We start from the raw sequence: 12336 nt of genomic DNA on the forward strand, positions 1-12336 counted from the left end.
ACATGTATATATATTTTATTCCCTTTCTTTTTTCCACATCTTATTTCTTCTTTTCTCTTTACATATTTTTTTTTATATATTTATACTTCTGTATGTGTGAACTGCTGCTGACTGTGAATTTCCCCATTGTGGGATAAATAAAGGCTTATCAATACATTATATCATCTCAATAATTAACAGGGCAGCACCAAGCAGAGATGCAACGATTCAACAATTCTCAGAGGCGGCTCATCCATTACCTTCAGGTGCAGGTGAGGAAGACAATGTGATCAGATCTGAAAGCCTACAGCCGCTAGAGGCTGGACTAAAAGGCACAGTGGTGCTTCCAGCTAAGTGCTAACAGGCCTACAGTGACATGATGCTGTATTTTGGCGTGTTAGCATTGTTAGCCTGCTAACATTGTTAGCCTGCTAACATTGTTAGCCAGCACGGTGGTGGCTACGGCTCAGGTGGTTAAACAGTCGTCTCATGATCCAAAGGCTACGAGTTCAATACTGGCTCCATAATATAGAAAAATAATATTACCATGTTTAAGAGCCAGATGTTAAGACGGCCTGTAGTTACAGCGAATAGTTGTTTTCCATGTAAAAACCACTTTGATTAGAAAAATATCACGATGTGGAAATAAGAACTCTGACACTGGGCTGTAAAAACAAACCGGCTGATGAAGCAGCTTTGGTTGAGCTGGTGGTTTCCTGATCGTTGCTGTGATGAACTTCTATCCTCCCAGATCTCCTCTCAGGCCGTTTTCTGCAGCGCTGAGCAGGTCTTCATGACACCGATTCTTCAGGTTTTCCATTTCAAAGTCACTTCCTGGTTGTCCCTCTGCTCCTCGGCCCCTCGCTGGCCTACAAAGCCCTGCGAGAACATGGAACCAGTCTGAGACACACTACATTTATACAACCTGGACAATTACAAGCAAATATAGATATCAAGTGTGTCCTGTGACTGACTAACTAGCACACACACACTATAGACCTCCACTACACACTAACACACACACACACACACACACACACTATAGACCTCCACTACACACACACACTATAGACCTCCACTACACACTAACACACACACACACACACACACACACTATAGACCTCCACTACACACTAACACACACACACTATAGACCTCCACTACACACTAACACACACACACACACACACTATAGACCTCCACTACACACTAACACACACACTATAGACCTCCACTACACACTAACACACACACACACACACTATAGACCTCCACTACACACACACACACACACACACTATAGACCTCCACTACACACACACACTAACACACACTATAGACCTCCACTACACACTAACACACACACACACACACACTATAGACCTCCACTACACACTAACACACACACACTATAGACCTCCACTACACACTAACACGCACACACTATAGACCTCCAGTACACACTAACACACACACACTATAGACCTCCACTACACACTAACACACCCACACACACACACACACTATAGACCTCCACTACACACTAACACACACACAAACACACACACTATAGACCTCCACTACACACTAACACACACACACTATAGACCTCCACTACACACTAACACACACACACACACACACTATAGACCTCCACTACACACTAACACACACACACACACTATAGACCTCCACTACACACTAACACACACACTATAGACCTCCACTACACACTAACACACACACTATAGACCTCCACTACACACTAACACACACACACACACTATAGACCTCCACTACACACACACACACACACACACACACACTATAGACCTCCACTACACACACACACTAACACACACTATAGACCTCCACTACACACACACACACACACACACACACACACACACACACACACACACACACACACACACACACACACACACACACACACACACACACACACACACACACACACACACACACACACTATAAACAGCGTACTTTGGGGCTGCTTTTCTGCAAAGGGGACAGGACGACTGCACCGTATTGAGGGGAGGATGGATGGAGCCATGTATCGCGAAATTTTGGGCAACAACCTCCTTCCCTCAGTAAGAGCATTGAAGATGGGTCGGGGCTAATCTAACCTGCACATTCACTTTACTTCATGTTAAGTTGCGCATTTTGTAAATATATTTATATGTTAGCAATAGTAGTTTATTTAGCAATAGTAGTTCATATTTATATTATATTTTATCTTCTTCTTTTTTACTCTTTAGTAAGATTTTCATTGTACAGGAAAACCCGTTTCTGCACTGTACACATGATGATAAACGCTTTGAATCTTGAACTTCAAGGTCCTGGAGTGGCCGAGCCAGTCTCCAGACCTGAACCCAATAGAAAACCTTTGGAGGGAGCTGAATTACATACATAATTACATTTTTTTGTGTACATAGGTTTTTACCACTGTATATATTATATTATATTCTGCTATTTAATTTTTCTAATTCTTAACTGTGTGCTTTTATTTTTCTATCTGTCCCTTTGAGCTGCTGTAACAGCAAAGTTTCCCCACTGAGGGATCAATAAATAAATATCTATCTATCTGAAACTCTGTGTTGCCCAGCGACAGCCCCAAAACCTGAAAGCTCTGGAGAAGATCTGTAGGGAGGCGTGGGCCAAAATCCCTGCTGCAGTGTGAGCAAACCTGGTCAAGAACTACAGGGAACATCTGCCCTCTAATTGTAAACAAAGGTTTCTGTACCAAATATTAAGTTCTCTTTTTCTATTGTATCAAATACTTATTTCATGCGATACAATGCAAATTAATTATTTAAAAATCATACAATGTGTTTATCTGGATTCTGTCTCTCACAGTTGAAGTGTACCTACAATAAAGATTACAGACCTCTCCATTCTTTGTAAGTGGGAAAAATTGCAAGATCGGCAGTGTATCAAATACTTATTTTCTCTGGATGTAGAGTGCTTGAATTAGTGTGTTAAATTCAACCCATGACAACAAAACGCTGTAGAGAAGAAGGTTGTAACTTACGAATCTTTCCGCTTCTCTTCAGGTAAATTATAACACCAGTAACGAGAGCAACAAAGACGACACCAAGGACACCAAAGACACTGCCAAGGACAATGTCAGTGACATGTTTCCTGTCAGCCTCTTTTGGAGCATCTGAAAGGGGAGAAAAAAAAAAAAAAAAATCAGTTGATGGTGACGGCGATGAACTTATACGACACATTTTCGCCCTCAGTCAGTGTTTTTTGGAGGATTATCCAAAGACTTTTACCTGAGATTCCTGGCTTGGTTACGTTTCCCTCTGGGGGTCCGGCTATTCCCTCTGGAGGTCCGGCTGTTGTTTCTTCTTCTGTTTCAAATGAAACACAAAACTGTTGAGGTGCTTTTTCAAAAAAAGACAGAAATCTGCAATTTCATGATACAAGTTTTGGGTTAAAAACAAAAAAAATGTTTAATTTGGCACGTGCAGTGCTGAACTCACCAACGATGATCGGAATAACGCAGCCTTCCATAAATTTGGGGAAAAATGCTTTGTACTGTCCGCTGTCAGCAGGCGTCACCGAGCGGAGCGTCACATTCAGGACTCCTCTCTTCAGGTCCTCAGAGAACAGAGTGGTCCTGTTTCTGTATTGATCAATCGGTGGCTGAGGATGAATTAGTCTGTGTCGAAATGAGAAGACATAATTGTGTCCTCTCTTGAGGTCCTCTCTCGTCACATCCATGGTAAAACTAGATGCATCCTCCTCTGGAACCAGCCGATAACGTAGATGGACGTCATCGCCTTTTTTGGCCCTGATCGTCTCCTTTGGGCAACTGACCAGAGACGCTCCTGAGGAAACAAACAGCACATTAACACAGCTCTGGAGAAAACAGCCATATTTTCAGACATTTAAACACTTTTACAGCCGTCTGCTCCCACAATGAATAAACTGATCAACATATAGTGGATTTTTAAATATATAACAGACCTAGAAACAGGTCACATTTAAGGGTGTAAGGACACTGTTCAGAGTGTACAGCCCTGAGGAAAACTGACATTTTGAGCCTCATGAGTAACAATTAAAGCTGCAAGCAGCGTTGGAGGGGACTCTTATTAAACATGACGAGTTTAAAACAGATTGTAATATACCCTAAATAAATAATAAAAATAAGTGAGTTCAAAAGGACTTAAATCTCCCTCTGACTTTTACTGAGAGATCCATCGTTAATCTCGGATTAAAGTTTAAGTAAATGCGTCCAACAAGTGCTAAATCTGATGGATGCTAATGCTAACAGTCGACAACGTTAAATGTCTAAACCTTAATGGATCCTAAACCCGCTGCTAATGCTAGCTAGTTAGCTTATGTAGCGATCTTACCTTGTTCAGTTAATAGTGCAACAACCAGGCAGATTGTTCGTAAATCCACAAATGTCATGGTACCAGTCGGAAAAATTGTTGCTTTTAATGCTGCTGCTCTAAACTAAACTAAACACTGCGCGCAGCGGATCAAGACACAGACACACTCCGACTGGACGCTGAGCAGCATCGACTCTTCCTGTCACTACCAAACGACGCCCGTATTCTTCTTTTTGCTTCTGGTCATGTGACATTTCCAACCAATATAATTGGTTTAGCGTGACATACGAGCACTTGGGAGTGACGTTGGTCTCAGAATAACGAGCACGATTGGCTCAAAACAGCTAACCTGTTGTGTCACCTCCCTCACGGTGGATGGACTCATGATTTACCTTATTAGTTCCCACTTGACATTTGTTTATGGAGACACATTAGTGTAACACAGCTAAGTGGGAGCTGCTGCGGTGCCGTGAATTGATCCGTTCCGTCACACAGCAGTGGATGAAGACGCTTTTGAACACATACAGAACAACTATATTTGACTATCAGGCAACAGTAAGCTTGTTATTTTGGTTATGTACGATCATTTACCCCAAAATACTATAAATTCGAGTCTGTGGTTCGATAATTCTATATTTCTCACCTGGCAACACTGCTGTCAGGGAGCTGTCTGCATAAGCGAGTACAAAGTCCTGACGTGTACTACAGTGAACACACTGTCCTATGAAACTAAATAAGCTCAGATCTGAAAACTCACTCAAACTGCTCCTTAAATGTTTAATTACTAAAAGCAATCAAAATATAACATTCAAAAACATGTTACATATGAATATAATATTTATCTTTCTGTCCTTCATGAAATGTGCTCGTGTTGATACCAGCCATTTTGAACTGACGCAAGAAGGCAAAGCTCCAGCCCCACAAATGAGACATAATTTTAAAGCTTAATTTGTCCTCTCTAAGGAACACCAGGACTTAGAAGAGTGACATGTGTAATATGAGAGTTATAAGGAAAAACTGAATGTGAATATCAGGAGGTTATGAAGATCGTAGAAATATATCTTTTTACCTGGTTCTAGCTGACGTCCGTCTCCGCTCTGACTACAGCCGCTATTTTCCACGCTCTGATTGGCCGAGGCAGCGTGACAGCGCGCCGATGACGTGCTTTTTTTTCTCTCTCTCTCTGTGCAACTTTATTTAAATCCGACAACAGCTGAACAGACCGACAAGATGTTGACATAAAAGACGACTTTTACTTGTTTTTCAGCCTTTTAAAGTCAAAGTCTCGCCTCATTGTTTCATTTAATCAACACTCATGACAGTTTTTGAATATCTTAATAAAGTAAAATAACTGTATCTATCTATAAGGTCGTGTTTACTTTCTTATACTGTGACCACTTCCTGTATGTACCTGAAATGTGTGTCGTCACGTGACCAATTCAGTTTTTATTCCAGCGCTTTCACACTCCTCTGCACTGACGTGTTTACATTTAATTTACTTATTAATTCCCAACAGAATCAGCTTTGTTGGTTAAGAGTTTCAAGCTGCTTTCAATGCTGCAAAGTGAACAAGTTAAAGGGTGGAAACAGACCTGTTGCACAACAGAGTTAAGTTGGTTCGTGCCACCAATTTGCTTAGTTTGCTTACCAGAAACAAAACAGTAACTTATTACATTCCCTTTGCATTTGGAATGTCATACCCTCTTGTGTTTTCAAATGTGTGCAAATCCTCAAATCTTCTCATTATTTGCAGGTTTATGTGAAAATATCAGAGATTTTTAGTGTGATCTCAGACTTTCACACCACTGTATATTGGTTCACTCCAGCCTAACACGGAGAGGAGAAATCACAGGGCTTCAACAAATACCCTTTTAAAAACTCAAATTCATCCACAATAACCTCTCAGGATCAGGAACTCCAATGTGGTAGGACATAGACCTAAACACAATAGATGTGATCTATGGAATCAGATGCAAATTATGCCATAGGGTCTATGTGGGCAGAAGTCCGAACTCCCTCAGCCAGACTAAAACACATTTACCACATACACAAAATGGACAGAACCACCGTATTATACACTCACCTCACACCACAGACAGTATGACAGTATTTGGTCTGGAAACAAATACAAACTGGTCTAAACAACAGAGGCAGAGGACAGAAAGACGCTGGATAAACAAACTGGAGACCTGTGATCCAACAGGCCTGAAAGAGGTTTGAATAACCTGGAACGAGCCTCCATCTGGAGGACAAAGTGGGAAACTGCACTTGCCTGATGTTTTACTGGTTTTCCTATTGTTTGGCATGTTTTTGCTCATGGTACTTATGCATGCCAATAACATCACTTATTAGAATATTTATTCATGTAATGAAACTGTATTTGTGTAATGGAAATGTTTGTTTTTCCTATTCATTGGTGCATACCTTGAATCTTTTAGTGACTTCACTTACTCCTATTTGGATGGAGAACCACTTCTTCACCCTTCTGAGGGTGTTGGGAATCCTGTTTAACTTAACCTTAACCTCTAATGACCTCTGATAACTAGTAACAACTCTAACTAGTAACCAATAACTCATTAAGTAGTGTAGTGGTTATTCCAGCTGAGTTTATAACCACTGTGGTGGCTGAGCAGAAGCGTCTGACTCGACACCTCCAAAAGACCAATGTCCACAGAGAAAGTATAAAATAAACAAATAAATGAAATGTTCAAAATAAAGCACTATTTATTCTTAACATAATAATGTCCGCAAAACTCATAGATAAAGATGCTATTTTAAATAAGGATGCTAAAGATAACACAAGATTCTCAGGTGCACAGATCCAGGTCTTGGCTGTGAGGTCACACCTTCCTGACAGTCTGCCTCGCCTTTATCCCCATCCTCCGGCCACTAGATGGGGTTGGCTCAAAAAACAACCCATTGACTAGTGATGACTCCTAAACCAGGAGAGTTTTCAAGAATTATCCCATAAAATAAAAACAGGAAATAAAAGCACTCGGTCTGCTTCACAACATTTGACTTACTTTACTTTATTACATTTTTGAAAAAGTACAATTTGTGAATCTCAGACTTCATAAAACTTGGACCAATAAAAGTATAAAACATTGATCGGCATCATGTGAGGAAGAAACATGATATAATGGCACAATGTTCTATTATAATATATTAGAACATTAGAACATTATTCTAGATTATTAATGCTAAAAAATACTTTTAAAATCCTGATTTCTGACTTGTTTCAAAACACTTCAGGGTTGTCAAACTCATTTTAGTTCAGGACCAATAAAATCACAGCATGATAACCTTTAAAACTACGTCAACTCCAAATGTTTCCCTTTGTTTTAGTGCAAAAAAGCACCTTCTGAAAATGTTCACATTTAATAAACTCTTTTTATAAAACATTAAGAACGACCTGTCACCCCACCGTGTGCTCGACACCCCTCAATCAATACATTATGATATCTCAATAATTAACAGGGCAGCACCAAGCAGAGATGCAACGATTCAAGAATTCAAAATTAAGGACTCAAGAACCCCAACATGAAGCAGGAACAACAAGAAGAAACCTGCGACGGCTCAGAGGGGGGTCGTCCGTTACCTTCAGGTGCAGGTGAGGAAGACAATGTGAGCGGATCTGAAAGCCTACAGCCGCTAGAGGCTGGACTAAAAGGCACAGTGGTGATTCCAGCTAAGTGCTAACAGGCCTACAGTGACATGATGCTGTATTTTGGCGTGTTAGCATTGTTAGCCTGCTAACATTGTTAGCCTGCTAACATTGTTAGCCAGCACGGTGGTGGCTACGGCTCAGGTGGTTAAACAGTCGTCTCATGATCCAAAGGCTACGAGTTCAATACTGGCTCCATAATATAGAAAAATAATATTTACATGTTTAAGAGCCAGATGTTAAGACGGCCTGTAGTTACAGCGAATAGTTGTTTTCCATGTAAAAACCACTTTGATTAGAAAAATATCACGATGTGGAAATAAGAACTCTGACACTGGGCTGTAAAAACAAACCGGCTGAAGCAGCTTTGGTTGAGCTGGTGGTTTCCTGATCGTTGCTGTGATGAACTTCTATCCTCCCAGATCTCCTCTCAGGCCGTTTTCTGCAGCGCTGAGAGCATCTTCAGACTGATTCTTCAGGTTTTCCATTTCAAAGTCACTTCCTGGTTGTCCCTCTGCTCCTCGGCCCCTCGCTGGCCTACAAAGCCCTGCGAGAACATGGAACCAGTCTGAGACACACTACATTTATACAACCTGGACAATTACAAGCAAATACTGATATCGTTATGTAAAAATACCAACTTACCCAATCAAGGATCAAGTATCAAATACAACTACACACTAACACTAACTAGCTCACACACACTATAGACCTCCATTACACACTAACACACTTAATTAGTGTGTTAAATTCAACCCACGATAACAAAACGCTGTAGAGAAGAAGGTTGTAACTTACGAATCTTTCCTCTTCTCTTCAGGTAAAGTATAACACCAGTAACAAGAGCAGCAACACCAAAGACACTGACAAGGACAATGACATGTTTCCTGTCAGCCTCTTTTGGAGCATCTGAAAGGGGGGAAAAAAAAAATCAGTTGAGAGCAGCTGGCACAAAGGTGATTGTCTTGTGATCAAAAAGAAAGTAGGATGAAGTGTTTTTTGGAGGAATATCCAAAGACGTTTACCTGAGATTCCTGGCGTGGTTACGTTTCCCTCTGAAGGTCCGGCTGTTGTTTCTTCTTCTGTTTCAAATGAAACACAAAACTGTTGAGGTGCTTTTTCAAAAAAAGACAAATCTGCAATTTCATGATACAAGTTTTGGGTTAAAAAAAATACAAAATAAATTTGGCACGTGCAGTGCTGAACTCACCAACGATGATTGGAATAATGCAGCTTTTGTTAAATGTGGGGAAATATGCTCTGTACTGTCCGCTGTCAGCAGGCGTCACAGAGCGGAGCAGCAGATTCAGGACTCCTCTCTTCAGGTCCTCAGAGAACAGAGTGGTCCTGTTTCTGTATTGATCAATCGGTGGCTGAGGATGAATTAGTCCGCCTCGAAATGTGAAGACATAATTGTGTCCGTCCTTGAGGTCCTCTCTCGTCACATCCATGTTAAAACTAGATGCATCCTCCTCGGGATCCAGCAAATAAGTTAGACGGACGTCGTCGCCTTTTTTGGCCCTGATCGTCTCCTTTGAGCAACTGACCTGAAACGGTCCTGAGGAAACAAACAGCACATTAACACAGCTCTGGAGAAAACAGCCATATTTTGATACACCTGGCTTTCATTAAAGCTCGCTGCAGATGTCAAAAAAACTAGAAAGAGACTAGAAGGTCCCACCTGGGCTTCCATAAACAAATAGTAAAAATAAGTGAGTTCAAAAGGACCTAAATCTCCTCCTGACTTTTACTGAGAGAAACAAAGCTATAAAGTCGATAATATTCGCCATAATGTTGATATGACATCAACGTAGCTTTGATATTATATCAATTAATATGATATAATTGCCGTAAACAAAGTGGCAAAAGCCGACAACTTTAAACTAATGTTTAAACTTTAAATGGACTCGATGTATGCAGCTAATGCTAATGCTAATGCTAATGCTAATGCTAATGCTAGTTTACGTAGCTTACCTGCGTCAGTAAATAGTGAAACCACGCAGACTAGTGCTAAAAACACAGCGGTGACCGTCATCGTAAAGACTGCGTGACACCAGTCGGAAATAATGTGATAAAATGCGGTTGTTAATGTGATAAAATGTCGTTTTTAAAAAGGCCGCTCCGTGAACACGGCTGATCGGAGGTCAAAACACAAACACCGGGTTTCGCGGGGAGGATTCAAACCCCCCTCCCTCTGCATGTCAGACAGACATGCGTCACTTCCGGTGAGACACAAACACACACGGCAGCGAGGAAATAAATTTGTACCCTCACTGCATTGGTGCACAAAAACCTGCTCTCACTTTTGCACTGCTCTATTTAATTAATTATTATCAATTAGCGTCACTGTATATGGCATATTCAATAAATATTACAGGTAATGTTATTGCATAAGTTTTTTTTTTTAATTTAAAAAAGGTACTGCAGTTTCCTCTTGGAGGTAATAAAGTAAGATCTCTTCCAACAACCTTTAAGATAAAAACTACATCAGTTCATTCATCTTTATTCATTATTATTATTATCATTTGTATCATTTGTATTATTATTATCATATAATACATCTCCTCACTCTGAGTGTACATGTTGTTATGTGTTATTGTTGGTAGTAGTAGTAGTGGTAGTATTATTAGTATTATATAGTACAGTGCCTTACTATGATTGTGCATGTTGTTATATATTTGTATTAGTAGTATTATTAGTAGTGGTATTATTATTATTATTATTATAAGACTCTGGACTCACCTGGTGCAGTAATTTACCTCTGTGTAATAATTTGTAATAATAATTTTTAATACATCTTTTTTTTTAATTCATACTTTTATATATTTATATTTTATTTTGTGTTTGAAGTGTATTCTTATTCTTATTCTTATTCTTTTGGAGCTGTGTGTAACAAAAAGCAGTGTCCCCCTGGGGATTATTAAAGTGATTCTGATTCTGTCTTTACAGGACAGAATTAAAGTTTAGACTAATTCCAGCCAAATAAAACACGCAGCACTAAACCACGTCACATTCCAGATAGTAGAAATGTATCTTTTTACCTGATTCTAGAATGTTCCGAGCGCCGACATTCTGTCCCTTCAGTAGCTGCAGCCGCATGTGGCCTATACCACGCCCCTTTTTACTGAATTTCGCGCCATTCGGGGGCGCTGAGGGCTCTGATTGGCCGAGGGAGCGTGACAGCGCGCTAACGATGCTTTTTGACGCGGGTAATTTTTTTCTCTCTCCATGCAACTTTATCCGACTCTAGCTGAACAGACCGACAAGATGTTGACATAAAAGACGACTTTTACTTGTTTTTCAGCCTTTTAAAGTCAAAGTCTCGCTTCATTGTTTCATTTAATCAACACTCATGACAGTTTTTGAATATCTTAATAAAGTAAAATAACTGTATCTATCTATAAGGTCGTGTTTACTTTCTTATACTGTGACCACTTCCTGTATGTACCTAAAATAAATTCATTCACATGATCAGTTGAGTTTTTATTCCAGCACTTTCACACACCTCTGCACTCAAGCTGCTTTCAATGCGTGAACAAGTTAAAGGGTGGAAACAGACCTGTTGCACAACAGAGTTAAGTTTGCTAGTGCCACCAATTTGCTTAGTTTGCTTACCAGAAACAAAACAGTATCTTATATTTTTAGATTTTTAGTTTGATCTCAGACGTTTGGACCCCATAATCATAATCCTGCGGACACAATATGTATTTTATAACTAATTTCTGGATGAGTGGATCTTCTCACTGACACTGTGTGACTGGTGTTGAGGGTTCAGGGTTGTTCTGGTGTAAAGTGCTCTGTAACGCCACCCAGAGGACGGAGCCGGATCAGGTGGCCTCCTGACAGCACATCTACACTGTGTCTGATACCAAATGATATATGCATGTTTTTCTACAATAGAAAACAGCTTTTATTTTAACCAGCACCAGTGTCACGTGTACATCCAGAGTGAGTGCTGATGGTAGATTTTACAACCTTTAAGTCTTTTGTTTATCTTTTTTTTTTTTAAGTTTTATATGCAGTATGGAGTATTTCACTTTTTACTTTATTAGCACAGTGACAGAAATTAAGAGTGAAAAATGACACCTGTTACAAATGCCAAACATTCAGATTTCTATTATTAAAGAACCTTTACCATCAATCATAACCATTTCTAAAAGCTGTGGCTTAAGTAGAACCATTAAAAGCTACTAATTTAGCATCATTTACTAGCATGTAGGCCACCGTAGAGGCACTTTATCAATCTCACACATTATTTCAACACTTGGTAACTTGGGATCTCCACTGAAATGGTGGTTAAGGGCGTTTGGTTTGAACAGCATTACCTTG

The sequence above is a fragment of the Pempheris klunzingeri genome, chromosome 3, assembly GCF_042242105.1.
Source record: "Pempheris klunzingeri isolate RE-2024b chromosome 3, fPemKlu1.hap1, whole genome shotgun sequence".
Taxonomy (NCBI): domain Eukaryota; kingdom Metazoa; phylum Chordata; class Actinopteri; order Acropomatiformes; family Pempheridae; genus Pempheris; species Pempheris klunzingeri.